This window comes from Oryctolagus cuniculus, chromosome 21 (genome assembly GCF_051225735.1).
Source record: "Oryctolagus cuniculus isolate XC-2025 breed Fujian yellow rabbit chromosome 21, ASM5122573v1, whole genome shotgun sequence".
In the NCBI taxonomy this organism is placed as follows: Eukaryota; Metazoa; Chordata; class Mammalia; order Lagomorpha; family Leporidae; genus Oryctolagus; species Oryctolagus cuniculus.
In genome coordinates, this window is record NC_142887.1 from 37,997,938 (window position 1) to 38,022,072 (window position 24,135).

The 24,135-nt window shown below is 39.6% G+C and overlaps 1 long non-coding RNA gene and 1 pseudogene across 1 annotated transcript in view; one reads left to right on the forward strand and one right to left on the reverse strand.

Annotated features, from left to right (window-relative positions):
• Window positions 1-715: 715 nt before the first annotated feature.
• LOC149119938 (uncharacterized) overlaps window positions 716-24,135 on the reverse strand; it is a 38,672-nt gene continuing 15,252 nt past the window's right edge. Inside the window, exons 2-3 of the long non-coding RNA XR_016227427.1 lie at window positions 4,230-4,365; window positions 716-1,146 (exon numbers count right to left, since the gene is read on the reverse strand). This is a non-coding gene — a long non-coding RNA (uncharacterized LOC149119938). The remainder of the gene's footprint in view (window positions 1,147-4,229; window positions 4,366-24,135) is intronic.
• On the forward strand, window positions 1,416-1,483 carry LOC149119939 (U6 spliceosomal RNA; annotated as a pseudogene).

Genomic DNA, 24,135 nt, shown 5'->3' on the forward strand with positions numbered 1-24,135 from the left:
TCCTTCGTCCATCTTCTGCTGGTTTCCCAGGTGTTTAGCAGTGAGCTAAATTGGAAGTGGAGATTCCTAAACTCAAAGTGGAACTCAGATGTTATGCTGGCCTCACAGATTGCAGCTTTCCCCACTTGGCCACAATGCCAGCCCCTCTATCAATTTAATTCCTCAAAAATAGCTCAGTAATGTTGGCATCTATCTCATTTTGTTTTTTCTCTGTTATTATTCAACTTATTGATGTCTTATTTTTGTTCACATTATTCCTCTCAATTGCTCTACCTGAGGTGAGTAGGGCTGCTGTGTTGCTTAAATGAAGTGTATGCTTTAGATTACTCATTTAATGAGTGCATGTCATTCACATAGCACTTCACTGAAGTTCTACTATGTCCCAAATCCTCTTCTAGGCACAGAATTTAGACCACTTTTCTCTTAGGCCCAGATCTTGCCTTTAACATACTACTTGGAATTTAGTAGCTCATGAAATCTGCAGACTGCATAAATGAATGAATATTTTGAGGGCTGTGCTTTTGTGGAGGAACTTCATAGGAGACCGAAGGAATAAAATAAATCAAAAGTATCCACAGTATATAGAATGTATACTATTTTACAAGTCACAGAGAAGAAGAAGAAGAAGAAGGAAAGTAGTAAGACTAGAAAGTTTGTGGCAAGACTAACAGGCGCTGGTCAAGAACTTAATAAGCACATTAGGAAAGCAGTAAGGTTTCTTTTTTTTTTTTTTTGAGGAAAAGTTTTTATTTCTAGTGATGAAATTGGCTACAGAACATTATGAAAGTTTAAAAATACAAAGAGAAATTGTCTATAATTAATAGATTCAAAATTTGACAATCAGTGAATATCATTATTAGTCATTACCAACAACAGTTATTGATTTGAAAGGCAGAGTGACAGGAAGAGGGAACCACTGCTTCACTCCCCAGACACTTGCAATAGCCAAAGCTTGACCAAGCCACAACCAGGAACTGGGAATTCATTCTGGATGTCCCATTTGGGTGCAGGGACCCAAGCACTTCTGCCATCCTCCGTCTCCTCCCAGGGTGCACACTAGCAGAAACTTGCCTCAAAGCAGAGAAGCTACCACTCAAGCCAGGCATTTGTATATGGGATGTGGGTGTGTGGTGGTGATAGCAAGCCCTCATGGATAAAAAAAAAAAAAAAAAAAAAAAAAAAAAAAAAAAAAAAAAAAAAAAAAAAAAAAAACAAAGTTATTTCTATGCCAAGGAAATTACTCTGTAGTCTTTCTCTTATAAACTACGTATTGCTGAACCTAGATAATTTTTCCTTTATTTAACAATGACATGAAAATGTCAGTTGAGTTGGCTTTCCTGAAGACCTTGTTTCTTGAATATTAGTGGCTAGCTGAGATAAATTCTTTTCATCTCTTTCTCGCTTCGGCAGCACATGTGCTCGCTTCGGCAGCACATATACTAAAATTGGAATGATACAGAGAAGATTAGCATGCCCCTGCGCAGTAAGGTTTCTTTACCTCCCTGTAGGCTCTGCTCTCCAGAGGTGAACAGGGTCCTCTAAACCCACTTGCTGCACACACAAACACCTGAGTGTTGTATTCTCCCACAGGTGTTGGAGACTGATATGGTGTTCTGATTTATATTTACATAATGGCTAGTGACATCGGGCATATTCACATGTTTTGACCATGTACATTTCTTCTGAGAAATGTCTATTCAGATCCTTGCCTGTTTCTTCACTGTATTTTTTGGAGTTTTTCCAATTCATGTAAATGTTCTGGAAATCTGTAAACATTCAGAGTTTTAATTTTTCCTGCCATCTGTTCATTGTATCTACACTCTGATGTTTACTTTGTTGTGAAGAAGTATCTTAGTTGGATATACTCAAATGTCTCTGTTTTTATTTTTGTGACTATTGCTATTGGAATCTTACCCAAAAGCTATTGTGTGTTGACAATATTTAGAGTTTCCCTATGTTTACTTGGGTTTGGGTCTTATGATTACATTTTAATTCACTGTGAGTTCACTTTCACATAGTGTAAGAGATGTTGGAGTCTCTTTTCAGGCTTCTACATATGGATAATCAAGTTCCTCTGCACCACTTGTGAAAGAGATTCTTCTTTCTCCAGTTCATTTTAGTTCCTTTGTTAAATATGAGTTGCTGGTAGAAATTTGGGTTTATTTCTATGCTACCAAGTCTTTTCCATTGAACTATGTGTCTGTTATTATATCAGTGCTAACACTTCTTCTTTTTTTTTTGCAGTATATTTATTTGAAAGGCAGAGTTACAGAGAGGTAGAGGCAGAGAGAGAGAGAGGTCTTCCATCCACTGGTTTACTCCCCAAATGGCCACAATGGCCGGAGCTCTGTTGATCTGAATCCAAGTGTCAGGAGCTTCTTCCAGGTCTCTATGCAGGTGCAGGGGCCCAAAGACTTTGGCCATTTTCTACTTTTTTCTCAGGCTATACCAGAGAGGGGTATAAGAAGTGGAGCAGCTGGGAAACATACTGGCACCCATATGAGATGCCGGCACTGCAGACGGTGACTTTACCTGCTTTGTCATAGTGCTGACCCCTGTAATATGTCTTAAAATATGGTGTGATGTCTCCAGCTTTTTTTTGCTTTATAATATTGCTTTAGATGTTAAGCATCTCTCATGTTTCTATGTGAATTTTAGCATCATTTTTTCTAGCTCTGAGAACATCGTTGGTATGTTGATTGGGATTACATTGAATTTGCAAATTGCTTTTGGTAGTATGGATATTTTGGTATTATTCTTCCCATTCACAAACATAAGTTTTCTGTGAGACTGTCAAAAAGCCTTGACAAAAATTGGACTTTATTACACAAAAATTCATCACTTTTTGGGATCATTTAAATCCATAATTTTGCACTAATATTTGATAAATAATTAAAGACTTTGAGCATTTTAGTAGGAGAAATTAAAATATTTATCAATTTATTCAAATATTGTTTAGATGTGATATTCAAATATTGTTTAGAGCCATTGTCTATATTCCCTCTAAATTACGATCTTTTTGCTTTTTGCCTGTTAAACTTGTCCCTTGATTCAAGAACCCTTTTTAATGTAATGTAAACTGAAAATGTCATTTCATAAGCTAAAAAAAATGACAAAGAAGGAAAAAGAAGGGAGGGAGGTTGAGTATATAATTATGTTCTCCGAATTTTTTCTATAAAACATATTGAATCATTTAAAAGCTAATTAAAATTAAACTCAAAATTGGACCATTATGACCAATACTTAAAACAAGTGATTAAAAACTGTAGATGTCTTCAATTTTGATTATCATTCTTCTTTAGAATATCTGAAAGAAATCCGGCTTCTCACTTTAAAATATACCAGTGTGTTAGAATTCAGTATTAAATGACTTTGTTTAAAAGTTTTATTTAATCTATTGCTTTAAGTAGTAATACTATGGCCATTGTAAAACAAAATCCTTATCATTTTTCATAAAACAGAAAGGGCCTTTAAAACATCATCACTAAAAATATTAAGAGACCTAAAATATAACATTCTTAAAACCCAAGTGATACCATTCAAAATTTTCAAATATGCAGGGATAGTTCATGTCAAGTAACTAAATAATTGTTAAGTGTATATATGGAATAGCTTCTATAAATTCTTTTGGCAAGGGCTGGCACTGTGGCATAGTGGGTGAGGCTGCCACCTGCAGTGCTGGTATTCCATAGGGGCATCAGTTCAAGACCTGGCTGCTCCACTTCCTATCCAGCTCTCTGCTATGGCCTGGGAAACACTATAAAATGGTGCAAGTCCTTGGGCCCCTGCACCTGCATAGGAGACCAGGAAGAGGCTCCTGGCTCCTGCCTTCCAGTCAGCACAGCTCCAGCCATGGAGGCCAACTGTGGAGTGAACCAGTGAATGGAAGACCACTCTCTCTGCCTGTCCTTCTCTCTCTGTGTAATTCTGACTTTCAAATAATATAAATAAATCTTTAAAAATTCTTTTGGCAAATAGATGAAGCTACTTGTTATACATTTCAAATAAATAGCAAACATACTAGAAAAATATATTGAATAAAATTTAAGCAACTCATAGCTATACACAGAAATTTCTCACCATAACAACATAGCAACCACTAAATTTCCAAATTCAATTTTCCACAACTTAGAATCTTTAACTCCAGAAGGAGTACAAAATTGACAGAACAGTGGCCTATGTATCAGGATACCTAATGCTAATACAGAATTATCCCTGCCACAACTTACCTATGTGACCTTGAACAATTCACTTTACTTCTCTGGGCTTGGCATTTAGCATCCTCATGTGATAAAGGAGGCTTGGATAAGATCAGTTGTACTCTGTCTTGAGACTTCAATGATCTCTCAGTTTCCAAACAGGCACCTTAAGGGAAAGTAAACCTTTAGATCAAAGCTTACATTTTTAAATATAAATATATTTTAAACTGTTTCTACAACTAGTACAAAACAACACATTCAAATGTGTACCATGCCACTTTTCAATATTTGGGAATAATTAATGCATCATTTTAGAGCATTGTCTTGAGGCCAGTGCTGTGGTGTAGCTAGTAAAGCCACTGCATGCAGTGGGGGCATCCCATATGGAGGCCGGTTCAAGTCCAGGCTGCTCCACTTTCCATTCAGCTGTCTGCTATAGCCTGGGAGAGCAGTAGGAAGTTGGCCCAAGTCCTTGGGCCCCTGAATCTGCATGGGAGACCCTGAAGAGGTCCTGGCTCCTGGTTTCAGATTGGCATATCTCTGACCTTTTAGGCCATCTGGGGAGTGAACCAGCAGATGGAGGACCTCTCTCTCTCTCTCTCTTCCTCTTGTTCACTATCTGTGTAACTCTGACTTCCAAATAAATAAATAAATAAATCTTTTAAAAAATCAAAAGAATATTGTCTGGCACACAGTGAACCACTAAGTACAAGATATTATTAGGAATATTAGATTGAAATATTGAAATAAACTAGGCAATAAGCCTTAAGATGCAAATTAATACCAAGAAATATAATCTCAAATTTCTGTGTTCAACAAGGTAGTCTCTTTTCACTACTAACTTTATACTAAATAAGATATTTTGATATTTTGTTAAGAGTAAATTTATCGGGGGCCAGCGCCGTGGCTCACTTGGTTAATTCTCCACCTGTGGTGCTGGTATCCCTTATGGGCAAAGTGTTCTAGTCCTGGTTGCTCCTCTTTCAGTCCAGCTTTCTGCTATGGCCCGGGAAGGCAGTAGAGGATGGCCCAAGTGCTTGGGCCCTGCACCCGGATGGGAGACCAGGAGAAAGCACCTGACTCCTGGCTTTGGATGGGCACAGCTCCAACTGTGGCAGCCATCTGGGGACTGAACCAATGGAAGGAAGGCCTTTCTGATTTCTCACTGTATATAACTCTACCTGTCAAATAAAAAAAATTATTAGTTTTTCATAAAAACTGCAGTATTGAAAAAGTTCTAAAATCCCTCTAATTCTAAATGTCTGTGACTGCTAACTCATTAGCACATATTGCATTCTTTACATCTGGGTAATCATGACAATTCACTTTTAAATGATTAACAGATCTGCTGTTATATATAAATACATGCTTTTCCGAAAATCATACAATAAGCAGGCTACATACTTTACTTCAAGTAGAACTGCCATATCCAGTCCTACAATTGTAAATAAGACAGTTTCAATTGTTCAGCATTATCAATTATAAATTCCAATCGTGTAGCAATACTCATAAGAATTTAGGGGGCCGATGCTGTGGAGTAGCAAGTAGAGCTGTGGCTTGCAGTGCTGACATTCCAATTGGGTGCCAGTTCAAGTCCTGGCTACTCAAATTACTATCCATCTTTTTAGGCAAGTAAGACTTACTATCCAGCAGTAGAGGATGGCCCAGGCCCTTGGGCTCCTGCACCTGCATAGGAGACCCAAAAGAAGCTGCTGGCTCCTGGCTTTGGATTGGCAGAGCTCCAGCCATTGTGGCCAAATGGGGAGTGAACCAGCGGTTGGAAGACTGCTCTCTCTCTCTCTCTCTCCTTCTCTGTGTAACTCTGATTTTCAAGTAAAATAAATGAATCTTTTTTTAAAAAGGATGAAATAAAAAGGAAGATGAAGATTACAAAATTGTTTAATTTTTTTAATAAATATAAATTTCCAAAGTACAGCTTTTGGATTACAGTGGCTTCCCCTCCCCCAAAACATCCCTCCCACCCATAATCCTCCTATTTCCTGCTTCCTCTCCCATCCCAGAAGATTACAAAATTGTATGAAGGACATTTGTACAGTAAACAAATATACTGATTTCCAATGCAATATTTGAATACTTGAAGCAGGAAGGCTAAGTACTTCTTTGCCAAAATAACATGTTTTCTCCAGTGTAAAACCCATTTGCCATCCCAATACACAAAGGGATTTGGGCAAGAAGGAAAAAAGAAGTCCACACATGCAGAAATTTTAAGCAAAACAAAATAGAGAATGTATTTAGTTTCATGTAAATCACATGAGAATTAATAGTATTCTACCAATTTGCAACAAATATTTTTAACTTTAATGAATGAATGAACTTTCAGTTACATAGCAGGAAACTTCTACCCTCTCCCATAAAACTGAAAGAGAAACTTTTTAAAAGTAAAAACTGATGAAAGAATTCTGCAATACATGTTAATGTTAAGTAGCCCAGCAGAGTTTATTTAGAAATACAAACACACACACAGAAAATAAATACATTAAAATCTTACTGAATAGTCCAGTAATAGTTCAGGATCCAATATGTGTGCAAAAGATTCTGGATTTCCCAGTCACTTTGTATAGGAAATGATGTGCTTTGCTATGTAGCATGTAACTTTAGATTCCTGAACACCTCCACTTTGCTTCTTACCCTGAGTCCCAGCAAATACAGGAACACAGCTGTTGAGTCATTCATTTTCTGGATTTGGGAATATCAAAGAATTAATGAGTATAGAAAGTTGTACAGCAAAGACCAAGAATATCCAAGGGAGGTCAGGAAAATCAATTGAACAAGTCAAAATACTATGAATGTATACTGAATGCTCTGTTTTTAATATGTCTTACTTACCTAAAAAGACATGAGGGCTATTGCTCTCTCTCTTAATACAACTAAGGAGAAGATATCACCAATGCTCAAGAAAAATGAATACACAGCAGAGCTAATACAAAATCCCCAAATTCCAAAATAGAAAAACTGGATATGCACTCCTTACACACACCCTGAAGTGGCAATGAAGTAGAACAAATCTAAAATTAGAAAAAAATCTTTTTTTAAAGATTTATTTATTTATTTTAAAGTCAGAGTTGCACAGAGAGAGGCAGAGAAGAGAGAGGGGTCTTCCATCCACTGGTTCTCTCCCCAGTTGGCTGCAATGGCCAGAGTTGTGCCAATCCAAAGCCAGGAGCAAGGAGCTTCTTCCAGGTCTCCCACATGGGTGCAGGGGCCCAGGACTTGGGCCATCTTCTACTGCTTTCCCAGGCTATAGCAGAGATCTGGATCCATATGAGCTGCCAGCACTGCAAGTGGTGGCTCTACCCACTATGCCACACCACTGGCCCCGAAAATTCTTGTCAAATTAAGAACATTTAACCTTTGTTTTAGAGTGCATTATTAAAATATCTAAACTGGGGGAATACATAATTTCTTTCTTTAGAAATCAGAAGAGAAAAAGAACACTTCAAGCCTACTGTGACACCACACAGAAGGAATGGAGAATCATGATCTCAATTAGCCTAGGGACAGAATAAAAGGGAGGGAAATAGGAACAACAGAATTAAGATGAATAAGCTTTGACAGCTGAGGGAATCTGAATGTAAAGAAAAGGCATGCAGTTAACTGAAACAATAGAGATAATTCTGAGAGGAAAAAACATTGTTAAGTCATATTAAAGGGCCAGAGCTGTGACTTAGTAAAGTAAAAAAAAAAATCTAAAATTTGTTTTTAAATTATATAATTAAAAAAGATTAAAAAAAGATGTTCAATCTTAAGTCTCTACAGCATAAGATATACATCAATTTTCCCAGGTTCTATTTGCATTTATTAACAAAGTTTCATGGGTATAATCACTAAAGTGGCTCCAATAAGTCTTTTTATAAAAATTATTTTTTATTTTGACAGGCAGAGTGGACAGTGAGAGAGACAGAGAGAAAGGTCTTCCTTTTTCTGTTGGTTTACCCCCTAGTGACCGCTGCCACCAGTGTGCTGCGGCTGGCACATGGCGCTGATCCAAAGCCAGGAGCCAAGTGCTTCCTCCTGGTCTCCCATGCAGGTACGGGGCCCAAGCACTTTGGCCATCCTCCATTGCACTCCTGGGCCATAGCAGAGAGCTGGACTGGAAGTGGAGCAACTGGGACAGAATCTGGCTCTTCCAGCAGGACTAGAACTTGGTGTGCCTGCACCGCAGGTGGAGGATTAGCTTATTGAGCCATGGAGCCTGCCTCCAATAAGTCTTAACCTGGGATGCAACTAAATTTAACAAGGATACTCAATAGGAATTTTAGAAGAATTCCAAAATATGTATCAGAATAAAAATAAATACTTTACTTGGTACATCTCATTTTAACTATACTATTGTCTAAATTTCCAAATGTCAGATGTACTAAAAAAATCCCCAAAGCAGCAGAGTTGGTCCGACATGATGAGGAATAAAATAAAGAAAATGAGAATTCGCAGATCCCAGATTAAAATAACCAAGAAGGCCCAATAAAAGAAAACTCAATGTCTTCATACACTAACATTTATTACCTCAGATTTATTTAACAAAAAGGTGATTATTCCAGCTACATCCCATTAGGTAGCCCAATTTTACCTGCTAAATCCATTTAAAAAAAGCACCTCATGATATATTACTAAAATCATATTGCTATATGCCATCCACCATGTCCACTGTACCTTATACCTAATGTTAACAGATCTGATGAAAATCAGTAGATAAATGATGTGTCTTAACCACGTGTGGGAAATGTCTTTTGTTCAACGTTTTTCCAAAACCCCTCAGTCTCAGTTTGCCTTCACCTTGAAAAGACACTTCTGAGGTTTACTAATCAGTCCAGCTTCTTCGGGCCTCCCTCCAATGAAAGGGGCTAAAATCCATCAAAATAAACTCTAGGCACTGTCCTTGTGCTCCCAGTGACTTTTTCACTCTAGGGGCTCACAAACCTTCTAAATTCTTTAGATCACCTGTGATGTCCATTAGTTCTCAAAGACTATGATGCAAGTAATTTCCCCTCTTGGAACCTTGTTATTAACTGTGCTGTATGAGAAATGAAGTCTCCTACACACCTTGTGCTTATGATTCTCCAAACCATGTTGCCTGCTAGGACTTTGGCCATGAATATAGGACAGCAATACCTGAACATGATTACTGAGATCTCCTTAATAAAGGATAGACTGGGGCCAGCACTGTGGTGCAGTGGTGTAATCCTTTACCTGCAATGCTGGCACCCCATATGAGCACCAGTTCTAGTCCCCATTTCTCCTTTTCCCAGCCAGCTCTCTGCAATAGCCTGGGAAAGCAGTAGAAGCTGTTCCAAGTGCTTTGGTCCCTGCCAAAATATGGGAGACCTGGAAGCTCCTAGCTCAGATTGGCCCAGCTGCAGACATTGCAGTCATTAGGGGAGTAAATGAGCATATGGAAGACCTTTCTGTGTCTCTTCTTCTCACTCTCTGTAAGTAAACCTGTCAACTACATAAATAAATTCCTTATATATATATTTACATTTATATATATAGTTATGTATATAAATATATTCATATATAAAATATATTATAATTTATCATACAATATATTATATAATATATAATTATAAACAGATAATATTATATAATTTATTATATGTATTTTATATATATATATATATATATATATATATTATTGAGATGACTTCAATAGCCAGAGTGTGGCCAGGTTGAAACCAGGAGCTTTTCCTCTGATGTGTGTCCCAGGAACCCAGGTACTTGGAGCATCTTTCACTGCTTTTTCAATCCATTGGTAAGGAGCTGGATCAGAAATAATTATTTATATATAAATAACAAATTCATATATAATAATTATATACAATTATATATTTATAATAATTATATGCAATTCTATATTATGTATAGAAATATATAGTATAATATATAATATATATTATAATATATAAATATATATATGATGGACCAAAATATGGTATTCTCCATTTGGCAGAAGGGACAGGCTCCAATATCTACTGTCTATGTCAGTATGTCAGCATAATGCAGGAGGTAACCCCTCTACCAAATAAGAAAAGCTATTTCAGTTCAGCTGGACATCATTCTGCTGACTGTTGACCTTATTACTGTTAGTCTGGATGCTTTCATTGGTTGCAATCCAGAGACCCAATTTTCCCATAGATATAAACATCAGCAAACATGAAAATTTGGTAAGAAAAGCTTAAACTGAGAGTTATGATTAATAACTATTTTTTTTAATTTTTATTTAATGCATATAAATTTACAAAGTACGACTTATGGATTACAATGGCTTCCCCCCCATACCGTCCCTCCCACCCACAACCCTCCCCTTTCCCACTCCCTCTCCCCTTCCATTCACATCAAGATTCATTTTTGATTATCTTAATATACAGAAGATCAGCTTAGTATACATCAAGTATGGATTTCAACAGTTTGCTCCCACACAGAAACATAAAGTGAAAAATAATAGATGATTTTTTTTTAAATGATGATGAAATCAGAGCAGACCTATTGTCATGTTTAATCCCAGTGAGAGTCAAGTTGGGAATTGATAATTTCTTTTTTTTTTTTAACAGAGGATCAGTTTAGTATGCATTAAGTAAGGATTTCAACAGTTTGCACCCCCATAGAAACACAAAGTGAAATATATTGTTTGAGTACTCGTTATAGCATTAAATCTCAATGTACAGCACATTAAGGATAGAGATCCTACATGAGGAGTAAGTGCACAGTGACTCCTGTTGTTGACTTTACCAATTGACACTCCTGTCTATGGCATCAGTAATCTCCCTATGCTCCAGTCATGAGTTTCCAAGGCTATGGAAGCCCTCTGAGTTCTCCGACTCTTATCTTGTTTAGACAAGGTCGTAGATAACCTACGGTTCGACCCAGCCATCCCACTCCTTGGAATTTACCCAAAGGAATTTAAATTGGCAAACAAAAAAGAGGTCTGCACCCTAATGTTTATTGCAGCACAATTCACAATAGCTAAGACCTGGAACCAACCTAAATGCCCATCAACGATAGACTGGATAAAGAAATTATGGGATATGTACTCTTTAGAATACTATACCGCAGTAAGAAACAACGAAATCCAGTCATTTGCAACAAAATGGAGGAATCTGGAACACATCATGCTGAGTGAAATAAGCCAGTCCCAAAGGGACAAATACCATATGTTCTCCCTGATCAGTGACGACTGACTGAACACCAAGAGGGAAACCTGTTGGAGTGAGGTGGACACTATGGGAAACGGTGGCTTGATCAGCATAGCCCTGACTGTTAATGAACAACTTAATACATTATCCCTCTTAGTAGTTTTTTTTATCTGTTCTACTTAATATGACTGGTTTAGATCTGTAATTGATGCACAGTTATTCTTAAGTGTTGAAAATTAACTGAAATGTGATCCCTGTTGAACATGGTGGTGGGAATGGGAGAGGGAAGAGATGTATAATTTGGGACATGCTCAGGCTGACTTGCCCCAAGTGGTGGAGTTGGAAGCATACCAGGGGATTCCAATTCAATCCCATTGAGGTGGCATGTACCAATGCCATCTCACTGTTCCAGGTGATCAGTTTCAGTTCACAGTTGGTCATGGTGGAGGGACTGGGAGTCAAAGGGAGCACATAGACAAGTCTAGTACCTGCTAACGCTAACCGATGGAGTAAATAAAGGGGAGAGTGATCCAACATGGGAAGTGAGATACTCAGCAGACTCATAGAATGGCAGATGTCCTAAATAGCACTCTGGCCTCAGAATCAGCCCTAAAGGCATTCGGAGCTGGCTGAAAAGCTCATGAGAGTATTTCAGGCATGGAAAGCCAAGACACTCTGGCAAAAGATCTCTGCGAGTGAGATCCCAGTGGACAGAACAGGTCATCAAAGAAGGAGGTACCTTTCTCTGAAGGGAGGAGAGAACCTCCACTTTGACTATGACCTTGTCTAAACAAGATTAATAACTATTTTAACAAAATTTCTCAGAACCCATCTAATCCAAACCTTGGACAATTGGAAGACATTGTACTTGGCCCACCCATAATCAAAATGGATTCTAAATCCTTCAACTGCAAGGAGAGTATCATAGACATTAATGCTCCAAACGGATCCAGTTCTCTGCTAATGTGTCTGGAAAAGCAGCACAGGGTGACTCAAATATTGGGGCTCCTGCACCCTTGTGAGAGACCTGGAAGAAGCCCCTGGCTCCTGATATCAGTCTGGCCTAGCCGCAGTCATTGCAGCCATTTGAGGAGTGAACAAACCAGGAGGAAGATCAATCTCTCCCATTCTCTCCATCTAGTGCTGCCTTTCAAATTCATAAAAGGATCTTTAAGAAAATAGATCACTTCAATAAATTTGCCATTGCTCAGTCATGATGACTTTTACTACCTTCAGTTCTTTTTCAAAAGATTTATTTATTGGAAAGGCAGATAGAGGAGCTGGTGGTTGTGGTGCAGTGGACAAAGCTGCTATCTGTTACATTGGCATCCTGTATGTGCACCAGTTTAAGTACCAGCTATTCCATTTCTGATCCAGCTCCTTACCAATGGACTGAAAAAGCAGGGAAAGATGGCCCAAGTGCCTGGGATGCTGCCACGCACATTGCAGGAAAAGCTCCTTGCTGCCATGCACATCGGAGGGAAAGCTCCTGGCTTCAACCTGCCAACCTCTGGCTATTAAAGTCATCTCAAAAATGAATTAGGTGGTGGAAGATTTCTGTCTCTCCCTCTCTCTGTAACTCTTTCAAGTAAGTAATTAAATATTTTAATATGATAAAAAAGGCAGAGACACACAGAGACAAAGAGAGAAGGAAAGAGAAGCAGAGAGATCTCCCATCTGCTGGTTCACTTTCTATATGGCTACCACTGTGCAAGACCAGGTTCTCAAGTCCCCATTGAGGTTACAGTTCTCCAATTTGACGACAGGAATGAAAGAATTTGAGCTATTATACATTGCTTCCCAGGGATATTAACATGAAGCTGATTTGGAAGTGTAGTACCCAAAACTCAGATTAGCACTGCAATATAGGATGTGGGCATCTGTTGTGACTGCTAACAAATTGGAAATCCTAGAGTAAAAATCAACAGATTCCTGGACATACACAATATACCAAAATTGAGTCATGAAGACACATAGAAAAGCTAAACAAATCAAAAACCAAGACAGAGATTGGATGAGTAATAAAGACCCTCCCAACAAGCAAAAGTCCAGGATCAGACAGCCTCACTATTGAATTCTACAGGACTTTTAAAGAACTAATGCTTCTCAAACTATTCAACACAATTGAAAGAGAGACAATCCTCTCAAACTCCTTCTATTAATCCTGCATCACCTTAATTCTTCAACTAGAAAAAGATACAGTGGAGAGAGAGTACTATAGAAAAATATCCCTGATGGGGGCCAGTGCCATAGCACACTGGGTTGATCCTCCACCCGTGGAGACGGCATCCCATATGGGTGCCAGTTCTGGTCCCGGTTGCTGCTATTCCAGTCCAGCTTTCTGCACTGGACTGGGAGGGCAGTGGAGGATGGCCCAAGTGCCTGGGTCCCTGCACCCGCATGGGTGACCAGGGAGATGCTCCTGACTCTGGCTTCCGATTGGACCAGCACTACCTGTTGGGCCATATGGAGCATAAACAAGCAGATAAAATACTTCTGTCTCTCTGCCTCTGCCTCTCCATCTCTGTAACTCAATCTTTCAAATAAATAATTCTTTTGAAAAGGTCAACAAACAATAAAGGCTGGTGGAGAGGGAGAGAAAAAGGTACCCTAATCCACTGTTGGTGGGAATGAAGCTAGTGCAACCATTATGGAAGGCAGTATCAAAGTTCCTCAGAAATCTGAAAACAAACATACCATGTGATCCTGCCATCTGACTACTGGGAATTTATCCGCATGAAATGAAATAGAATATGCACAGGCATGAGTTATCTGTACCCTCATGTTTATTACAGCTCAATTCACAATAGCTAACATGGAATCAACCCAGATGTCCATCAACTGGTGACTGGAACAAAAATATGAGCTATATATACAGTGTAAAATACTATTCAACCATAATTGAGAATGAAATCCCATCTTCTGTAACTAAATGGATGAACTGGAAACAAGTATGCTTCATGAAAGAAGCCAGTCCCCAAAAGACAAATACCATATGTTTTCTCTGACTGGTGGTAATTAATATATAGACAACAAAAAGCAGCATATGAGTTAAATTGACATTTTGAGATTTGAGTATTGTTCATAGCACTTTTCTGTACTCTTTGATAGAGTACACAACATATACTCATTGATATTTCTGCTACTACTTGCTGAATTCTTTATTTTGTAGAGGGTTAAAGCTTGTGATTCTAAAATAAAATCAAAGCATGCAGCTGTCAAAATTAAAAGAAAATAAAACAAGAAGGAGGGAGTTGGAAATATGAGAACAAGGGAAGATAGGATAGGATGTTATCAGTTTGCTCTTCAATCTGTATATATAAATTACATGAAATTTGTTCACTTAATATGCATTTAAAAATATAAACTTAACACTGGAAGAAAAAGACCTGAGATCAGTGTTTTCTGGATTACCACTAATAAAATTTAGTCTTCATTTATGTCTGACCATATTTAATTTCTTATTTATTTATTTTATAAGAAAATTAACATCACCATTCCTAACAAGTCCATCCTGCTTCATGCATATCTATCAGTTCCCACTATGCTAATAATTTCTCATGAACTTAAATCCATATCATCTTAAAAAGATGCAATGTGGGGCTGGCGCTGTGGCATAGCAGATAAAGTTGTTGCCTGCAGTGTTGGCAAGCCATATGGGTGCCAGTTCAAGTCGCGGCTGCTCCACTTCTGAACCAGCTCTCTGCTATGTCCTGGGAAAGCATTAGAAGGTGGCCCAAGTCCTTGGGGCCTTGCACACATGTGAAAGACCCTGAAGAAGCTCCTGGCTTCAGATTGACACAGACCAGTCATTGCAGCCAACTGGGAGTAAACCAGCCGATGGAAGACCTCTCTGTCTCTGTCTGTCTGTCTCTCTCTCTCTACCTCTTCTCTATTTGTGCAACTCTTTCAAATAAATAAATTAATATTTAAGAAAAAAGCCTGATTCATGTTATTATTTATGTGTTTTAGAGGCTTTGCAGATGTTGATTACATGTGCCATGAAAACCCATTAAAATGCAAATCCTATAAGAGGCAACTCCATGTGCACTAAACTGGTAAAATCCAGTGCATGTGTTGAGAAAAACACACTAGCAATACATTTCAAAAAGCTGTGAAATATTATAAGTGGCTGTCAAAAGCTAAAAATCTGACAATGACTCATTATGTCATTTATTTATATATAATGCTGAGAAAATCAGAAGTATTTGTTAAAACTTCTGCTAAAATGCACTTGATTTATAATTTTTAAATGCATCTTTCCTAGATGTAATGCAGTCCTGTACTACTTTAGAGTATCAGAAATTTAAAATGTTGGACCGGTGCTGTGGTGGAGCAGGTTAACACCCTGGTCTGAAGCGCCAGCATCCCATATGGGGGCCGGTTCAATACTCAGCTGCTCCACTTCTGATCCTGCTCTCTGCTATGGCCTGGCAAAGTAGTAGAAGATGGCCCAAGTCTTTGGGCCCCTGTACCCATCTGGGAGACCGGGAACTAGCTCCTGGCTCCTGGCTTCAGATCAGCACAGCTCTGGAAGTTGCAATCAATTAGGGAGTGAACACCAGATGGAAGACCTCTCTCTTTCTCTCTGTCTCTCCTCTCTGTCTGTAACTCGACTTGTACATAAATAAATAAATCTTTAAAACAATTAAGAAATTTAACATGTGAAAGGTTTTTAAAAAATGTATTTCTTTATTGTGAGGCAGAGTTACAGATATAGAGAGGAAGAGAAAGAGAGGTCTTCTATCGACTGGTTCACCCCTAAATGGCCAGAATGGCTGGAGCTGGGCCAATCTGAAGCCAGGTGCCAGAAGCCAGGAGTCAGCAGCTTCCTCCAGGTCTCTCACATGGGTGCAGGGGCCCAAGAACTCAGGGCATATTGCACTGCTTTCCTAGGCCATTAGTAAAGAGCTGGATTGGAAGTGCAGGAGCAGGGACTCAAACTGGTGCCCATGTGGGATGCTGGTGCTGCAGGTGGATGCTTAATCTACTATGCCACAGAGTGGGCCCAGGGAATGGTTTTAGGAAGACATCTTTCATGTAGACTAGGCTGCAATATTGCAAGGTAAGGTTTAGCTTTTATTCCCACACATCAGTATTCATCTTTTAGCAACTATAAATACTGAATATCATACATATAGACATAAATATAGGTAACTGAAGATTTTGTTGTCATTCTTTCTAATTCTCTTTTTAATGTCTGCTAATAGGTCATCTTATGGATTATTATATTGATGTTACCCATACACAAGCATCAGGCATTTCCACTGTTGAATGTGTTTATGAGTACAGGTAGATTTGTGTGTACATGAATGCACATTTGATGGAGATAGCACTGACAGTAATACTGTGAGAAATCCTAACGCTGATTCCAAACTTTCTGTCCTCCGCAGAGATGGCTGTCATTGAAGTAGACCACAGGGCCCCTTTTGCTGTTATGGACTGAAATGTGCCTCCCTAAAACTCTAACACGGAAGTGCTAACCAGCAACATGACTCTACCTGAAGAAAGTGCTTTTAAGCAGATCAAATGGTAGATGTGTCTGTCACATCGGAGAAAGGCTTCTGGAAAAATCGAGCCTATTTAAGCACCTTGATCTGATATTTTCAAGCTCTACAACTCTGAGAAGTAAAATTCCATGATTTAAATCATATTCTCTGTGGTATTTTCTTAGCAAATTAATATATCCTCATTTCTGCCAGCATTTTCTATTGTCATCCAGAAGGTCCTAGTGATTAGCAGAGAAATATAGAAACTAAAAACTGTGATTTTAGATTACCAAGTATCTACTAACACAAAAAGATCCCAGAAGCCACCTACTACCATCGTCCAGGACCCAGAAAAAAAACAGGAAGGAGTCAAGTTGCAGGGCAGTAGAAAAAAGTGAATAATGAAAGATCACAGCAGAAGTAAATAAGGAAGTGTTTGGTGCTGTGGTGTAGTGGATTAAAGCCTTGACCTGCTGTGCATGCATCCCATATGTTGCTGCTAGGAGACCAGGTGCTCCACTTCCAATCCAGCTCCCTACTAATGCACCTGGGAAATTGGTGGAAGATGGACCGTGTTCTACGGTGCTGGCACCCACATGAGAGACTTGGAAGAAGCATCTGGCCTTTCCAATAAATAAATAAATCTTAAAAATATAGAAACAGTGTTAGCACTGTTGGAAAACAGACTCATAGTTCAGTGTAAAAGTATAGGCAGCTGAAATAAACCGACTTTTCTACAGGCAACTCCTATTTAACAAAGGAAAGAAAACAAACAGGAGAAAGAAGAACCCCTTTAGCATATGGTTTAAAGGAAAGTGATTATCCATATGTAGAAGCCTGAAAATATACCCAAAACCTCATACACTATGTAAAAGCAACTCAAGGTGAATTAAAAGTCTAAATATAAAACCAGAAACTAAGTAAACATATGAGAAACTATAAAACATAAGCATAGATAACAGTTTTGGGTAAGATTCCAAAAGCACAAGTAACAAAAATAAAATATAGAAATTTGAGCATATCATATTAAGATACATCTTCACAACAAAGTAATCAACAGAGTGAACATACAATGGACAGAATGGCAGGAAACATTGAAAACTCTGATTATGACAAAAGATTGATAGCCAGAACATACATATATAGAACTGGGAAAATCTCCAAATAAGAAGCAAAATGTACAGCTAAGAAATGGGCAAGGATCAAAACAGATGTTTCTCAGAAGAAGAAATCTCAATGGTCAAGACATAGATGAACATGCCCAATATCACTAGCCATTAGGGAAATATAAATCAAAACCAATAGCAGACTCCATCTGTGGGAGAAGACAATGCTTGGGTTTTCATTTGTGCAACAAGTGGGTTTAGAGGACCCTGTTCACCATAAGAGGGCAGAGTCTACATGGAAGTAAGGAAACCTTAATGTTTTCCTAATGGGCTTGTTAAATTCTTGACCAGTGCCTATTACCTTTGCCGCAAACTTTCCAGTCTCACTACTTTCCTGCTTCTTCCTCTTCGCTGTGGCTTGCAAAAACAGTGTACCTTCTATATACGGAGGATACTTTTGTTTTGTTTTATTCCTCCTATCTCATGATGTTCCTCTAAGAAATCACAACCCTCCAAGTATTCATTAATTTATGCAGTCTGCAGTTTTCATGGGCTACTACATGGCAAAGTACTAGGTTAAAGGAAAGGTATAGGTCAGGAACTGAGCAAAGTTCACAATGATGAAGCCATTGGGGAAATGAACCTGATGGAAGACCTCTCTCTCTCTCTCTTTCTCTCTCTCTCTCTCTGCCTCTCCTTCTCTCTCTGTGTAACTCTGATTTTCAAATAAATAAATAAATCTTTAAAAACTAACAAAATATACTAAAAACCTGGTGGCAACACCTTTCTATCAGAACATGTGAAGCACTCAAACACAGTTTGTCCCAGAAAGTCAACCATAAGGGCATATCGTCTACTGCACTTGTGGACATCTCTGAGGGAGGTAAGGGGCACTTATTTCTTCCCCTCTTCTTTCTTACCACTCTCACAGTTATAACTTCTATCAATGCTTCCAAAGACCAGTCTCTATGAAATTGTAGAACTAATATCCTCCCATGTCAAAAGTGTCATGGGTTTAAACACAGAACCCAAAATAAGATAAGTAACTGGCCTTCTTAATTACACAGTGTGGAATGTAAGATTCTCAGTGGAGCACTGGGTAATATAAAGTGCTGGGCAGAGAAAAACTGTTACTTATCTGTATTTATGATGCTGTAATTCTCCTCTTTATGCAAACTCAGATTAAAAGAGCTCCCGTTAGTGGGCAGCACTGTTGCATAGTGGGTAAAGCTACTGCTGCCTTGTCAGCATCCTATATGGGTGCCGGTTGGGATCCTGGCTGCTGCACTTCCCATCCAGCTCTCTGCTGTGGACTGGGAAAACAGTAGAAGTTGGCCCAAATCCCTCATCTCCTGCACCCACCTATGAGACCTGGACAAAGTTCTGCCTTTCAAATAAATAAATAATTATTTAAAAAAACAGCTTCATCTCAGAAGGAGCTCCTGGCTACTGGCTCCAAATTGGCATACCTCCAGCTATTGCTGCCAATTGGGGAATGAACCATCGGATGGAAGACCTCTCTCTCTTTCTCTCTCTCTCTCTCTCCTCTCTGTGTAACTCTTTCAAATGAATAAATAAATCTTTAAAAAAGTAGCTCCAGTTATTGACAACACAGTAGACTTGCATTAATTTTGGTTCCCTTCTCACTTTGCAAAGGGATCAGTGGCAGGTCAAAACAGTTGACAGCCTTGCTAACAGGAGAAGAGATAGCTGAAGACAGAAAATGAAAAGCAGCCAAATACATCATCAAAGAAAGAGAAGTGGACCCCATCCAACACAAGCCTTTAAAAGTGGATGCTCACAATTAATGTGTGAAACAGCTGCCCACTGAAATCTTGTCTAGGGAGGGAAGATGTCCTAAGTTCTGCTTTTGTAAACTCCAGTCATAAATCTGTCCTAATAAATCTGTCCCTGGCATCTCTTTTACAAACATACTGGACCCACTGACCATTGGAAATGTGGTTCTAATCATGTAGGCTGCCATTTAAACCCACCAATGCTGTAACAGCTAAGAAACTTGAATTTGATGCTCAATTCTCAGGAAATCATTCCAGCTGAGCCTAGGGCCATTAATAGAAACTCCTTGGATCCTCCACTGTCTCTGTGCCTGTTTGAAAGAAGGGAGATTTCCCACCCCATGTTTCTGGAACAGCTTCAAATTCCACATTGGAAAAATTTGATAATTAATACTTGAGAGGGATCAACACACAAAGCAGCTATTCACGCTTCACACTGCTCCCCACCAGGAAGATGAGGTGCAGGATGAGAGCAGTGGGGCAGATCCTAGACAGATCCTCCTGCCCACCCCTCTGCTGCCCCAGGCTCCCTCCTGAGGGCCATCCAGCCCCACCCTGCAGGAACCAGCCCAGGAAACATCAAGAGACCAGGCCAGACTGCATTCTGAGACCACCCACAGTGGGAACCCGGCTTATTTAACTGTGGAGATCAGGAGTCTTTCTGCCTTCCTTCCCTGTGAGTGCAGGTTCCCAGAACACTGCCCCCTCTCTCCTGTAACCACTAAATAAAGCACATTAGGGACAGTTTAGGTGAGGTACTGCAGGAGAGAGTCCGGGCACTTTGAGCCTGGGAAATAGAGGTGGGAGACAGAGCAGCCCGGGTCCCAGCCCTGACCTTGGGAGAAGCTGCCAGGATTGCTGGCACACTTCTCCCACATGTGTCTCCGCCCCTTCCTGCATGCCAAACCTGCAGCAGAAAGTCCCTGGAGCAGGTACCCTTTCTTCCAGATACACGGGGAGTGAAATTGGGAGTGTGGAGAAGAGAGTCCCTGGCATGTGGGACCCACAGTTGGTGGATGAAGAGGGAAGAAGCAGCAGGAGGCAGGCTCAGGGTGAGCACTCAGAAACTGCCTGGGATCGCACGTGCAGAGCAGGAGTTGCAGTAAATGCCAGAGAAGGAGCAGCATAGCCCCCAGGGTTGACACTGATCAAGGAATGAACTCCCCTGGTCCAACTCTGAGCCCCAGGGACTGGCAGTGGCAGGTGCATGCCCACAGGTATTTGGAAAGCAGAATACCTTGGAGCTACTGGGAACTCTGGGAAATGGAGTCCAGGCTGCAGCATCCCTAGAGACACCAGCTGTTCCTCCGAAAAGCTGCAGTCAGGAGTGGGTGCCCACAACCAGAGGGCATTTGCTTTTGTTAAGTCCCTCCTTCCTTTCCTTCCCACACCAAAATCTCAGGGATCAGTTGCTGTTCCTTTCCTGCATCAAATCTGAAAGAGTGACACTCACTTCTGCTAACTGACCCCAAATCCTGGCTCCCTCATAACCTCTGTCTCTTCCAGAAAAATCTTATTTACTACTTTGGCCCTAGAAATCATAAATGACTATGATAGAATGTAACTTTTAACAGAGGTGTAGAAGGCATGGTTTAATATCCAGTTTTGAGAATACAATTTTCATTTGTGTTTTATTGATGTTTATACTTATTTTAAGATTCATTTTTTTATTTAGAAGTCAGAGTAACAGAGAAGGAGAGGCACAGAGAGAGAGAGAGAGAGAGGTGTTTTCCATCTCCTGCTTCACTCCTCAATTGGCAGCAGCAGCACAGCGCTGACCCCTTATAGTTCTTTACAAATCATTTTACACTGTCTTTTTATTCATCTAGTAAAGAGACAGAAGAATGGACACAGAGCTAACTCTGTCCAAAATCTTGCTTGTATTGCATCAGAATACAAAATTTGGGAAGGAAGAAGGCAAAACTGACTCAGACCCAGAAAACATGTAGGAAACTGCCACTCAAGAAACCAAAAGTCAGCTGAGGCACCCAAAACAAGGACAGCAAGCCAGAATTGGAGCAAGCCAACAGCTGTGCCCTGATTGAAAAAGACCATTCCTCTTGTGCCCTGAACTCAATATTGCCGGCTCAAAACAAAAGCTCACATCAGAAAATTCATTACAAACCATGATACATAAGAAAAAAGAGAAAAAAGCCAAAGAAATGCAAAAATCCATAATGATATTGGGCTTGATTTAGTCGCAGGGAAACCGGCCGTTCCCGGATTCATTCACCACTCCAGCTGACTGCTTGTGGAATTCTGACTGAATTAACCTGAAAATCACAGTGAAATTCAGTTTGGAGGCAATTAATATCTGTCACCTCAGCCAAAGTGTTCCATTTGATTTTCCAAAACACAAAAACTCACCTTGGTCATGTTGCCTGTAAATTTCTAAGCTTCAAACACCTATTAGTTGTCTTTTTTAATTCATAATGGCTACTCTGTCCAAACTCTTGTTTGTATGGTGTCAGAATACATCATTTGGGAAGGAAGAAGGCAAAACCAACTCAGACCCAGAAAACATTTAGGAAATTGCCGCTCAAGAAACCAAAAGTCAGCTGAGGCACCCAAAGCAATGACAGCAAGCCAGAATTGGAGCAAGCCAACAGCTGTGCCCTGATTGAAAAAGACCATTCCTCTGTTACCCTGAACTCCATATTGCCGCCTCAAAACCAAAGCTCATATCAGAAAATTCATTACAAACCATGATAAATAAGGGAAATGTGGAAAAACCAAAGAAATGCAAGAGTCCTTTGTAATATTGGACTGGATTTAGACACAAGGAAACTGGCTGTTTCCAGATTCGTCCCCCTTCCACAGACTGACTTTGGAATCTGATTGAATTCATCTCAAAATCACACTCACACTCAATTTGGAGGGTATTAGTATCTGTCCCCTCAGCAGAAGGGTTCCATATAATTTTCCAAAACACAGAAACTCATCTTGGTCGTGTTGCCTTTAGATTTCTAATCCAAAAAGGACAATGCGCTGTGTTTTTTTTTTTTTGCTTTCATAATGTCTACTCTGTCCAAAATCTTGCTTCTATTGCATCAGAATACAAAATTTGGGAATAAGAAGGCAAAACCGACTCAGACCCAGAAAATATGTAGGAAATTGCCACTCAAGAAACCACAAATCGGCTGAGGCACCCAAAACAATGACAGGAAGCCAGAATTGGAGCAAGCCAACAGCTGTGCCCTGTTTGAAAAAGACCATTCCTCTTGTGCCCTGAACTCAATATTGCCACCTCAAAACCAAAGCTCACATTAGAAAATTCATTACAAACCATGATAAATAAGGGAAATGTGAAAAAGCCAAAGAAATGCAAGAGTCCTTTGTGATATTTGGCTGGATTTAGACACAAGGAAACTGGCTGGTTCCAGATTCTGCCCCTTTCCACAGACTGACTTTGGAATTCTGAGTGAATTGACCACAAAATCGCACTCACACTCAATTTTTAGGGAGTTAGAATCTGTCCCCTCAGGAAAAGGGTTCCATGTCATTTCCCAAACACAGAAACTCATATTGGTCGTGCTGCCTGTAGATTTCTACTCCCGAAAGGGCAATTTTCTGTGTTTTTTTTTTTTTCTTTCCTAATGGCCGAGGCACCCAAAACAAGGACAGCAAGCCAGAATTGGAGCAAGCCAACAGCTGTGCCCTGATTGAAAAAGACCATTCCTCTCGTGCCCTGAACTCAATTTGCCAGCCTCAAAACCAAAGCTCACATCAGAAAATTCATTACAAACCATGATAAATAAGAAAAAAGAGAAAAAAGCCAAAGAAATACAAGAAACCATAATGATATTGGGCTTGATTTAGTCGCAAGGAAACCGGCTGTTTCCGGATTCATCCACCCCTCCAGCTGACGGCCTGTGGATTTCTGACTGAATTAACCTGAAAATCGCAGGGAAACTCAGTTTGGAGGCAATTAATATCTGTCACCTCAGCCAAAGTGTTCCATTTGATTTTCCAAAACACAAAACCTCACCTTGGTCGTGTTACCTGTAGATTTCTAAGCTTCAAACGCCTATTTGTTTTGTGTTTTATTTCAAAATGGCTACTCTGCCCACAGTCTTGTTTGTATGGCGTCAGAATACAAAATTTGGGAAGGTAGAAGGGAAAAGCAACTGAGACCCAGAAAACATTTAGGAAATTGCTGCTCAAGAAACCACAAATCGGCTGAGGCACCCAAAACAAAGACAGCAAGGCAGAATTGAAGCAGGCCAACAGCTGTGCCCTGCTTGAAAAAGACCATTACTCCGGTGCCCTGAAGTCCATATTGCAGCCTCAAAACCAAAGCTCACATCGGAAAATTCATTACAAACCATGATAAATAAGAAAAAGGAGAAAAAAGCCAAAGAAATGGAAGAATCCATAATGAAATCAGAGTTGAT